Genomic DNA, 14,140 nt, shown 5'->3' with positions numbered 1-14,140 from the left:
AAGGTGTATGTATCTCACACGTAGAGACCCAGACTAGGCCCAAATTACTATTTTTTGTACCCCCAAAGGCAGGATGAGAAGTAGGAGGAGTTCGGAACAGGCAGCACCCTCAAATCCTCGGCAGTATGAGATGCGCACCAAAAATTGGAAAGGTGTATCTCACACGTACCGACACTGACTATCCCGCAATTTAATTGTTTATACCCAAAGGTTTAGATTGAATAGCGGAATAGAAAATATGATATCAAAAGGTGTATGTATCTCACACGTAGAGACCCAGACTAGGCCCAAATTACTATTTTTTGTACCCCCAAAGGCAGGATGAGGAGTAGGAGGAGTTCGGAACAGGCAGCACCCTCAAATCTTCGGCAGTATGAGATGCACACCAAAAATTGGAAAGGTGTATCTCACACGTACCGACACAGACTATCCCGCAATTTAATTGTTTATACCAAAAGGTGTAGATTGAATAGCGGAATAGAAAATATGATATCAAAAGGTGTATGTATCTCACACGTAGAGACCCAGACTAGGCCCAAATTACTATTTTTTGTACCCCCAAAGGCAGGATGAGGAGTAGGAGGAGTTCGGAACAGGCAGCACCCTCAAATCCTCGGCAGTATGAGATGCGCCGCAAAAATTGGAAAGGTGTATCTCACACGTACCGACACTGACTATCCCGCAATTTAATTGTTTATACCCAAAGGTGTAGATTGAATAGCGGAATAGAAAATATGATATCAAAAGGTGTATGTATCTCACACGTAGAGACCCAGACTAGGCCCAAATTACTATTTTTTGTACCCCCAAAGGCAGGATGAGGAGTAGGAGGAGTTCGGAACAGGCAGCACCCTCAAATCCTCGGCAGTATGAGATGCGCCCCAAAAATTGGAAAGGTGTATCTCACACGTACCGACACTGACTATCCCGCAATTTAATTGTTTATACCCAAAGGTGTAGATTGAATAGCGGAATAGAAAATATGATATCAAAAGGTGTATGTATCTCACACGTAGAGACCCAGACTAGGCCCAAATTACTATTTTTTGTACCCCCAAAGGCAGGATGAGGAGTAGGAGGAGTTCGGAACAGGCAGCACCCTCAAATCCTCGGCAGTATGAGATGCGCACCAAAAATTGGAAAGGTGTATCTCACACGTACCGACACTGACTATCCCGCAATTTAATTGTTTATACCCAAAGGTTTAGATTGAATAGCGGAATAGAAAATATGATATCAAAAGGTGTATGTATCTCACACGTAGAGACCCAGACTAGGCCCAAATTACTATTTTTTGTACCCCCAAAGGCAGGATGAGGAGTAGGAGGAGTTCGGAACAGGCAGCACCCTCAAATCTTCGGCAGTATGAGATGCACACCAAAAATTGGAAAGGTGTATCTCACACGTACCGACACAGACTATCCCGCAATTTAATTATTTATACCCAAAGGTGTAGATTGAATAGCGGAATAGAAAATATGATATCAAAAGGTGTATGTATCTCACACGTAGAGACCCAGACTAGGCCCAAATTACTATTTTTTGTACCCCCAAAGGCAGGATGAGGAGTAGGAGGAGTTCGGAACAGGCCGCACCCTCAAATCCTCCGGCAGTATGAGATGCGCCCCAAAAATTGGAAAGGTGTATCTCACACGTACCGACACTGACTATCCCGCAATTTAATTGTTTATACCCAAAGGTTTAGATTATATAGCAGAATAAAATATATGATATCAAAAGGTGTATGTATCTCACAAGTAGAGACCCAGACTAGGCCCAAATAACTATTTTTTGTACCCCCAAAGGCAGGATGAGGAGTAGGAGGAGTTCGGAACAGGCAGCAACCTCAAATCCTCGGCAGTATGAGATGCGCCCCAAAAATTGGAAAGGTGTATCTCACACGTACCGACACTGACTATCCCGCAATTTAATTGTTTATACCCAAAGGTGTAGATTGAATAGCGGAATAGAAAATATGATATCAAAACAAGGTGTATGTATCTCACACGTACAGAACCAGACTAGGCCCTGATTACTATTTTTTGTACCCCCAAAGGCAGGATGAGGAGTAGGAGGAGTTCGGAACAGGCAGCACCCTCAAATCCTCGGCAGTATGAGATGCGCACCAAAAATTGGAAAGGTGTATCTCACACGTACCGACACTGACTATCCCGCAATTTAATTGTTTATACCCAAAGGTTTAGATTATATAGCAGAATAAAATATATGATATCAAAAGGTGTATGTATCTCACAAGTAGAGACCCAGACTAGGCCCAAATAACTATTTTTTGTACCCCCAAAGGCAGGATGAGGAGTAGGAGGAGTTCGGAACAGGCAGCACCCTCAAATCCTCGGTAGTATGAGATGCGCACCAAAAATTGGAAAGGTGTATCTCACACGTACCGTTACAGACTATCCCGCAATTTAATTGTTTATACCCAAAGGTGTAGATTGAATAGCGGAATAGAAAATATGATATCAAAAGGTGTATGTATCTCACACGTAGAGACACAGAGTAGGCCCAAATTACTATTTTTTGTACCCCCAAAGGCAGGATGAGGAGTAGGAGGAGTTCGGAACAGGCAGCACCCTCAAATCCTCGGCAGTATGAGATGCGCCCCGAAAATTGGAAAGGTGTATCTCACACGTACCGACACTGACTATCCCGCAATTTAATTGTTTATACCCAAAGGTGTAGATTGAATAGCGGAATAGAAAATATATCAAAAGGTGTATGTATCTCACACGTAGAGACCCAGACTAGGCCCAAATTACTATTTTTTGTACCCCCAAAGGCAGGATGAGGAGTAGGAGGAGTTCGGAACAGGCAGCACCCTCAAATCCTCGGTAGTATGAGATGCGCCCCAAAAATTGGAAAGGTGTATCTCACACGTACCGACACTGACTATCCCGCAATTTAATTGTTTATACCCAAAGGTGTAGATTGAATAGCGGAATAGAAAATATGATATCAAAAGGTGTATGTATCTCACACGTAGAGACCCAGACTAGGCCCAAATTACTATTTTTTTGTACCCCCAAAGGCAGGATGAGGAGTAGGAGGAGTTCGGAACAGACAGCACCCTCAAATCCTCGGCAGTATGAGATGCGCACCAAAAATTGGAAAGGTGTATCTCACACGTACCGACACTGACTATCCCGCAATTTAATTGTTTATACCCAAAGGTGTAGATTGAATAGCGGAATAGAAAATATGATATCAAAAGGTGTATGTATCTCACACGTAGAGACCCAGACTAGGCCCAAATTACTATTTTTTGTACCCCCAAAGGCAGGATGAGGAGTAGGAGGAGTTCGGAACAGGCAGCACCCTCAAATCCTCGGCAGTATGAGATGCGCACCAAAAATTGGAAAGGTGTATCTCACACGTACCGACACTGACTATCCCGCAATTTAATTGTTTATACCCAAAGGTTTAGATTGAATAGCGGAATAGAAAATATGATATCAAAAGGTGTATGTATCTCACACGTAGAGACCCAGACTAGGCCCAAATTACTATTTTTTGTACCCCCAAAGGCAGGATGAGGAGTAGGAGGAGTTCGGAACAGGCAGCACCCTCAAATCTTCGGCAGTATGAGATGCACACCAAAAATTGGAAAGGTGTATCTCACACGTACCGACACAGACTATCCCGCAATTTAATTATTTATACCCAAAGGTGTAGATTGAATAGCGGAATAGAAAATATGATATCAAAAGGTGTATGTATCTCACACGTAGAGACCCAGACTAGGCCCAAATTACTATTTTTTGTACCCCCAAAGGCAGGATGAGGAGTAGGAGGAGTTCGGAACAGGCCGCACCCTCAAATCCTCCGGCAGTATGAGATGCGCCCCAAAAATTGGAAAGGTGTATCTCACACGTACCGACACTGACTATCCCGCAATTTAATTGTTTATACCCAAAGGTTTAGATTATATAGCAGAATAAAATATATGATATCAAAAGGTGTATGTATCTCACAAGTAGAGACCCAGACTAGGCCCAAATAACTATTTTTTGTACCCCCAAAGGCAGGATGAGGAGTAGGAGGAGTTCGGAACAGGCAGCAACCTCAAATCCTCGGTAGTATGAGATGCGCACCAAAAATTGGAAAGGTGTATCTCACACGTACCGTTACAGACTATCCCGCAATTTAATTGTTTATACCCAAAGGTGTAGATTGAATAGCGGAATAGAAAATATGATATCAAAAGGTGTATGTATCTCACACGTAGAGACACAGAGTAGGCCCAAATTACTATTTTTTGTACCCCCAAAGGCAGGATGAGGAGTAGGAGGAGTTCGGAACAGGCAGCACCCTCAAATCCTCGGCAGTATGAGATGCGCCCCAAAAATTGGAAAGGTGTATCTCACACGTACCGACACTGACTATCCCGCAATTTAATTGTTTATACCCAAAGGTGTAGATTGAATAGCGGAATAGAAAATATGATATCAAAACAAGGTGTATGTATCTCACACGTACAGAACCAGACTAGGCCCCGATTACTATTTTTTGTACCCCCAAAGGCAGGATGAGGAGTAGGAGGAGTTCGGAACAGGCAGCACCCTCAAATCCTCGGCAGTATGAGATGCGCACCAAAAATTGGAAAGGTGTATCTCACACGTACCGACACTGACTATCCCGCAATTTAATTGTTTATACCCAAAGGTTTAGATTATATAGCAGAATAAAATATATGATATCAAAAGGTGTATGTATCTCACAAGTAGAGACCCAGACTAGGCCCAAATAACTATTTTTTGTACCCCCAAAGGCAGGATGAGGAGTAGGAGGAGTTCGGAACAGGCAGCACCCTCAAATCCTCGGTAGTATGAGATGCGCCCCAAAAATTGGAAAGGTGTATCTCACACGTACCGACACTGACTATCCCGCAATTTAATTGTTTATACCCAAAGGTGTAGATTGAATAGCGGAATAGAAAATATGATATCAAAAGGTGTATGTATCTCACACGTAGAGACCCAGACTAGGCCCAAATTACTATTTTTTTGTACCCCCAAAGGCAGGATGAGGAGTAGGAGGAGTTCGGAACAGACAGCACCCTCAAATCCTCGGCAGTATGAGATGCGCACCAAAAATTGGAAAGGTGTATCTCACACGTACCGACACTGACTATCCCGCAATTTAATTGTTTATACCCAAAGGTGTAGATTGAATAGCGGAATAGAAAATATGATATCAAAAGGTGTATGTATCTCACACGTAGAGACCCAGACTAGGCCCAAATTACTATTTTTTGTACCCCCAAAGGCAGGATGAGGAGTAGGAGGAGTTCGGAACAGGCAGCACCCTCAAATCCTCGGCAGTATGAGATGCGCACCAAAAATTGGAAAGGTGTATCTCACACGTACCGACACTGACTATCCCGCAATTTAATTGTTTATACCCAAAGGTTTAGATTGAATAGCGGAATAGAAAATATGATATCAAAAGGTGTATGTATCTCACACGTAGAGACCCAGACTAGGCCCAAATTACTATTTTTTGTACCCCCAAAGGCAGGATGAGGAGTAGGAGGAGTTCGGAACAGGCAGCACCCTCAAATCTTCGGCAGTATGAGATGCACACCAAAAATTGGAAAGGTGTATCTCACACGTACCGACACAGACTATCCCGCAATTTAATTATTTATACCCAAAGGTGTAGATTGAATAGCGGAATAGAAAATATGATATCAAAAGGTGTATGTATCTCACACGTAGAGACCCAGACTAGGCCCAAATTACTATTTTTTGTACCCCCAAAGGCAGGATGAGGAGTAGGAGGAGTTCGGAACAGGCCGCACCCTCAAATCCTCCGGCAGTATGAGATGCGCCCCAAAAATTGGAAAGGTGTATCTCACACGTACCGACACTGACTATCCCGCAATTTAATTGTTTATACCCAAAGGTTTAGATTATATAGCAGAATAAAATATATGATATCAAAAGGTGTATGTATCTCACAAGTAGAGACCCAGACTAGGCCCAAATAACTATTTTTTGTACCCCCAAAGGCAGGATGAGGAGTAGGAGGAGTTCGGAACAGGCAGCAACCTCAAATCCTCGGTAGTATGAGATGCGCACCAAAAATTGGAAAGGTGTATCTCACACGTACCGTTACAGACTATCCCGCAATTTAATTGTTTATACCCAAAGGTGTAGATTGAATAGCGGAATAGAAAATATGATATCAAAAGGTGTATGTATCTCACACGTAGAGACACAGAGTAGGCCCAAATTACTATTTTTTGTACCCCCAAAGGCAGGATGAGGAGTAGGAGGAGTTCGGAACAGGCAGCACCCTCAAATCCTCGGCAGTATGAGATGCGCCCCAAAAATTGGAAAGGTGTATCTCACACGTACCGACACTGACTATCCCGCAATTTAATTGTTTATACCCAAAGGTGTAGATTGAATAGCGGAATAGAAAATATGATATCAAAACAAGGTGTATGTATCTCACACGTAGAGACCCAGACTAGGCCCTGATTACTATTTTTTGTACCCCCAAAGGCAGGATGAGGAGTAGGAGGAGTTCGGAACAGGCAGCACCCTCAAATCCTCGGCAGTATGAGATGCGCACCAAAAATTGGAAAGGTGTATCTCACACGTACCGACACTGACTATCCCGCAATTTAATTGTTTATACCCAAAGGTTTAGATTATATAGCAGAATAAAATATATGATATCAAAAGGTGTATGTATCTCACAAGTAGAGACCCAGACTAGGCCCAAATAACTATTTTTTGTACCCCCAAAGGCAGGATGAGGAGTAGGAGGAGTTCGGAACAGGCAGCACCCTCAAATCCTCGGTAGTATGAGATGCGCACCAAAAATTGGAAAGGTGTATCTCACACGTACCGTTACAGACTATCCCGCAATTTAATTGTTTATACCCAAAGGTGTAGATTGAATAGCGGAATAGAAAATATGATATCAAAAGGTGTATGTATCTCACACGTAGAGACACAGAGTAGGCCCAAATTACTATTTTTTGTACCCCCAAAGGCAGGATGAGGAGTAGGAGGAGTTCGGAACAGGCAGCACCCTCAAATCCTCGGCAGTATGAGATGCGCCCCAAAAATTGGAAAGGTGTATCTCACACGTACCGACACTGACTATCCCGCAATTTAATTGTTTATACCCAAAGGTGTAGATTGAATAGCGGAATAGAAAATATATCAAAAGGTGTATGTATCTCACACGTAGAGACCCAGACTAGGCCCAAATTACTATTTTTTGTACCCCCAAAGGCAGGATGAGGAGTAGGAGGAGTTCGGAACAGGCAGCACCCTCAAATCCTCGGTAGTATGAGATGCGCCCCAAAAATTGGAAAGGTGTATCTCACACGTACCGACACTGACTATCCCGCAATTTAATTGTTTATACCCAAAGGTGTAGATTGAATAGCGGAATAGAAAATATGATATCAAAAGGTGTATGTATCTCACACGTAGAGACCCAGACTAGGCCCAAATTACTATTTTTTTGTACCCCCAAAGGCAGGATGAGGAGTAGGAGGAGTTCGGAACAGACAGCACCCTCAAATCCTCGGCAGTATGAGATGCGCACCAAAAATTGGAAAGGTGTATCTCACACGTACCGACACAGACTATCCCGCAATTTAATTGTTTATACCCAAAGGTGTAGATTTAATAGCGGAATAGAAAATATGATATCAAAAGGTGTATGTATCTCACACGTAGAGACACAGAGTAGGCCCAAATTACTATTTTTTGTACCCCCAAAGGCAGGATGAGGAGTAGGAGGAGTTCGGAACAGGCAGCACCCTCAAATCCTCGGCAGTATGAGATGCGCCCCAAAAATTGGAAAGGTGTGTCTCACACGTACCGACACTGACTATCCCGCAATTTAATTGTTTATACCCAAAGGTGTAGATTAAATAGCGGAATAGAAAATATTATCAAAACAGGGTGTATGTATCTCACACGTACAGAACCAGACTAGGCCCCGATTACTATTTTTTGTACCCCCAAAGGCAGGATGAGGAGTAGGAGGAGTTCGGAACAGGCAGCACCCTCAAATCCTCGGCAGTATGAGATGCGTACCAAAAATTGGAAAGGTGTATCTCACACGTACCGACACAGACTATCCCGCAATTTAATTGTTTATACCCAAAGGTGTAGATTGAATAGCGGAATAGAAAATATGATATCAAAAGGTGTATGTATCTCACACGTAGAGACCCAGACTAGGCCCAAATTACTATTTTTTGTACCCCCAAAGGCAGGATGAGGAGTAGGAGGAGTTCGGAACAGGCAGCACCCTCAAATCCTCGGCAGTATGAGATGCGCACCAAAAATTGGAAAGGTGTATCTCACACGTACCCTTACAGACTATCCTGCAATTGAATTGTTTATACCCAAGGGTGTAGATTGAATAGCGGAATAGAAAATATGATATCAAAAGGTGTATGTATCTCACACGTAGAGACACAGAGTAGGCCCAAATTACTATTTTTTGTACCCCCAAAGGCAGGATGAGGAGTAGGAGGAGTTCGGAACAGGCAGCACCCTCAAATCCTCGGCAGTATGAGATGCGCCCCAAAAATTGGAAAGGTGTATCTCACACGTACCAACACTGACTATCCCGCAATTTAATTGTTTATACCCAAAGGTGTAGATTAAATAGCGGAATAGAAAATATTATCAAAACAAGGTGTATGTATCTCACACGTACAGAACCAGACTAGGCCCCGATTACTATTTTTTGTACCCCCAAAGGCAGGATGAGGAGTAGGAGGAGATCGGAACAGGCAGCACCCTCAAATCCTCGGCAGTATGAGATGCGCACCAAAAATTGGAAAGGTGTATCTCACACGTACCGACACAGACTATCCCGCAATTTAATTGTTTATACCCAAAGGTGTAGATTGAATAGCGGAATAGAAAATATGATATCAAAAGGTGTATGTATCTCACACGTAGAGACCCAGACTAGGCCCAAATTACTATTTTTTGTACCCCCAAAGGCAGGATGAGGAGTAGGAGGAGTTCGGAACAGGCAGCACCCTCAAATCCTCGGCAGTATGAGATGCGCCTCAAAAATTGGAAAGGTGTATCTCACACGTACCGACACTGACTATCCCGCAATTTAATTGTTTATACCCAAAGGTGTAGATTGAATAGCGGAATAGAAAATATGATATCAAAAGGTGTATGTATCTCACACGTAGAGACCCAGACTAGGCCCAAATTACTATTTTTTGTACCCCCAAAGGCAGGATGAGGAGTAGGAGGAGTTCGGAACAGGCAGCACCCTCAAATCCTCGGCAGTATGAGATGCGCCTCAAAAATTGGAAAGGTGTATCTCACACGTACCGACACTGACTATCCCGCAATTTAATTGTTTATACCCAAAGGTGTAGATTGAATAGCGGAATAGAAAATATGATATCAAAAGGTGTATGTATCTCACACGTAGAGACCCAGACTAGGCCCAAATTACTATTTTTTGTACCCCCAAAGGCAGGATGAGGAGTAGGAGGAGTTCGGAACAGGCAGCACCCTCAAATCCTCGGCAGTATGAGATGCGCACCAAAAATTGGAAAGGTGTATCTCACACGTACCGACACTGACTATCCCGCAATTTAATTGTTTATACCCAAAGGTTTAGATTGAATAGCGGAATAGAAAATATGATATCAAAAGGTGTATGTATCTCACACGTAGAGACCCAGACTAGGCCCAAATTACTATTTTTTGTACCCCCAAAGGCAGGATGAGGAGTAGGAGTTCGGAACAGGCAGCACCCTCAAATCTTCGGCAGTATGAGATGCACACCAAAAATTGGAAAGGTGTATCTCACACGTACCGACACAGACTATCCCGCAATTTAATTATTTATACCCAAAGGTGTAGATTGAATAGCGGAATAGAAAATATGATATCACAAGGTGTATGTATCTCACACGTAGAGACCCAGACTAGGCCCAAATTACTATTTTTTGTACCCCCAAAGGCAGGATGAGGAGTAGGAGGAGTTCGGAACAGGCCGCACCCTCAAATCCTCCGGCAGTATGAGATGCGCCCCAAAAATTGGAAAGGTGTATCTCACACGTACCGACACTGACTATCCCGCAATTTAATTGTTTATACCCAAAGGTTTAGATTATATAGCAGAATAAAATATATGATATCAAAAGGTGTATGTATCTCACAAGTAGAGACCCAGACTAGGCCCAAATAACTATTTTTTGTACCCCCAAAGGCAGGATGATGAGTAGGAGGAGTTCGGAACAGGCAGCAACCTCAAATCCTCGGTAGTATGAGATGCGCACCAAAAATTGGAAAGGTGTATCTCACACGTACCGTTACAGACTATCCCGCAATTTAATTGTTTATACCCAAAGGTGTAGATTGAATAGCGGAATAGAAAATATGATATCAAAAGGTGTATGTATCTCACACGTAGAGACACAGAGTAGGCCCAAATTACTATTTTTTGTACCCCCAAAGGCAGGATGAGGAGTAGGAGGAGTTCGGAACAGGCAGCACCCTCAAATCCTCGGCAGTATGAGATGCGCCCCAAAAATTGGAAAGGTGTATCTCACACGTACCGACACTGACTATCCCGCAATTTAATTGTTTATACCCAAAGGTGTAGATTGAATAGCGGAATAGAAAATATGATATCAAAACAAGGTGTATGTATCTCACACGTACAGAACCAGACTAGGCCCTGATTACTATTTTTTGTACCCCCAAAGGCAGGATGAGGAGTAGGAGGAGTTCGGAACAGGCAGCACCCTCAAATCCTCGGCAGTATGAGATGCGCACCAAAAATTGGAAAGGTGTATCTCACACGTACCGACACTGACTATCCCGCAATTTAATTGTTTATACCCAAAGGTTTAGATTATATAGCAGAATAAAATATATGATATCAAAAGGTGTATGTATCTCACAAGTAGAGACCCAGACTAGGCCCAAATAACTATTTTTTGTACCCCCAAAGGCAGGATGAGGAGTAGGAGGAGTTCGGAACAGGCAGCACCCTCAAATCCTCGGTAGTATGAGATGCGCACCAAAAATTGGAAAGGTGTATCTCACACGTACCGTTACAGACTATCCCGCAATTTAATTGTTTATACCCAAAGGTGTAGATTGAATAGCGGAATAGAAAATATGATATCAAAAGGTGTATGTATCTCACACGTAGAGACACAGAGTAGGCCCAAATTACTATTTTTTGTACCCCCAAAGGCAGGATGAGGAGTAGGAGGAGTTCGGAACAGGCAGCACCCTCAAATCCTCGGCAGTATGAGATGCGCCCCAAAAATTGGAAAGGTGTATCTCACACGTACCGACACTGACTATCCCGCAATTTAATTGTTTATACCCAAAGGTGTAGATTGAATAGCGGAATAGAAAATATATCAAAAGGTGTATGTATCTCACACGTAGAGACCCAGACTAGGCCCAAATTACTATTTTTTGTACCCCCAAAGGCAGGATGAGGAGTAGGAGGAGTTCGGAACAGGCAGCACCCTCAAATCCTCGGCAGTATGAGATGCGCCCCAAAAATTGGAAAGGTGTATCTCACACGTACCGACACTGACTATCCCGCAATTTAATTGTTTATACCCAAAGGTGTAGATTGAATAGCGGAATAGAAAATATGATATCAAAAGGTGTATGTATCTCACAGGTAGAGACCCAGACTAGGCCCAAATTACTATTTTTTTGTACCCCCAAAGGCAGGATGAGGAGTAGTAGGAGTTCGGAACAGACAGCACCCTCAAATCCTCGGCAGTATGAGATGCGCACCAAAAATTGGAAAGGTGTATCTCACACGTACCGACACAGACTATCCCGCAATTTAATTGTTTATACCCAAAGGTGTAGATTTAATAGCGGAATAGAAAATATGATATCAAAAGGTGTATGTATCTCACACGTAGAGACACAGAGTAGGCCCAAATTACTATTTTTTGTACCCCCAAAGGCAGGATGAGGAGTAGGAGGAGTTCGGAACAGGCAGCACCCTCAAATCCTCGGCAGTATGAGATGCGCCCCAAAAATTGGAAAGGTGTGTCTCACACGTACCGACACTGACTATCCCGCAATTTAATTGTTTATACCCAAAGGTGTAGATTAAATAGCGGAATAGAAAATATTATCAAAACAGGGTGTATGTATCTCACACGTACAGAACCAGACTAGGCCCCGATTACTATTTTTTGTACCCCCAAAGGCAGGATGAGGAGTAGGAGGAGTTCGGAACAGGCAGCACCCTCAAATCCTCGGCAGTATGAGATGCGTACCAAAAATTGGAAAGGTGTATCTCACACGTACCGACACAGACTATCCCGCAATTTAATTGTTTATACCCAAAGGTGTAGATTGAATAGCGGAATAGAAAATATGATATCAAAAGGTGTATGTATCTCACACGTAGAGACCCAGACTAGGCCCAAATTACTATTTTTTGTACCCCCAAAGGCAGGATGAGGAGTAGGAGGAGTTCGGAACAGGCAGCACCCTCAAATCCTCGGCAGTATGAGATGCGCACCAAAAATTGGAAAGGTGTATCTCACACGTACCGTTACAGACTATCCTGCAATTTAATTGTTTATACCCAAGGGTGTAGATTGAATAGCGGAATAGAAAATATGATATCAAAAGGTGTATGTATCTCACACGTAGAGACACAGAGTAGGCCCAAATTACTATTTTTTGTACCCCCAAAGGCAGGATGAGGAGTAGGAGTTCGGAACAGGCAGCACCCTCAAATCCTCGGCAGTATGAGATGCGCCCCAAAAATTGGAAAGGTGTATCTCACACGTACCAACACTGACTATCCCGCAATTTAATTGTTTATACCCAAAGGTGTAGATTAAATAGCGGAATAGAAAATATTATCAAAACAAGGTGTATGTATCTCACACGTACAGAACCAGACTAGGCCCCGATTACTATTTTTTGTACCCCCAAAGGCAGGATGAGAAGTAGGAGGAGTTCAGAACAGGCAGCACCCTCAAATCCTCGGCAGTATGAGATGCGCACCAAAAATTGGAAAGGTGTATCTCACAAGTACCGACACAGACTATCCCGCAATTTAATTATTTATACCCAAAGGTGTAGATTGAATAGCGGAATAGAAAATATGATATCAAAAGGTGTATGTATCTCACACGTAGAGACCCAGACTAGGCCCAAATTACTATTTTTTGTACCCCCAAAGGCAGGATGAGGAGTAGGAGGAGTTCGGAACAGGCAGCACCCTCAAATCCTCGGCAGTATGAGATGCGCCTCAAAAATTGGAAAGGTGTATCTCACACGTACCGACACTGACTATCCCGCAATTTAATTGTTTATACCCAAAGGTGTAGATTGAATAGCGGAATAGAAAATATGATATCAAAAGGTGTATGTATCTCACACGTAGAGACCCAGACTAGGCCCAAATTACTATTTTTTGTACCCCCAAAGGCAGGATGAGGAGTAGGAGGAGTTCGGAACAGGCAGCACCCTCAAATCCTCGGCAGTATGAGATGCGCACCAAAAATTGGAAAGGTGTATCTCACACGTACCGACACTGACTATCCCGCAATTTAATTGTTTATACCCAAAGGTTTAGATTGAATAGCGGAATAGAAAATATGATATCAAAAGGTGTATGTATCTCACACGTAGAGACCCAGACTAGGCCCAAATTACTATTTTTTGTACCCCCAAAGGCAGGATGAGGAGTAGGAGTTCGGAACAGGCAGCACCCTCAAATCTTCGGCAGTATGAGATGCACACCAAAAATTGGAAAGGTGTATCTCACACGTACCGACACAGACTATCCCGCAATTTAATTATTTATACCCAAAGGTGTAGATTGAATAGCGGAATAGAAAATATGATATCAAAAGGTGTATGTATCTCACACGTAGAGACCCAGACTAGGCCCAAATTACTATTTTTTGTACCCCCAAAGGCAGGATGAGGAGTAGGAGGAGTTCGGAACAGGCCGCACCCTCAAATCCTCCGGCAGTATGAGATGCGCCCCAAAAATTGGAAAGGTGTATCTCACACGTACCGACACTGACTATCCCGCAATTTAATTGTTTATACCCAAAGGTTTAGATTATATAGCAGAATAAAATATATGATAT

The sequence above is a fragment of the Pelophylax lessonae genome (assembly GCF_965119305.1).
Source record: "Pelophylax lessonae genome assembly, chromosome: 12".
NCBI lineage: Eukaryota > Metazoa > Chordata > Amphibia > Anura > Ranidae > Pelophylax > Pelophylax lessonae.
The sequence above is the reverse complement of the archived record's forward strand: the minus strand, read 5'-3'. Positions refer to the sequence as shown.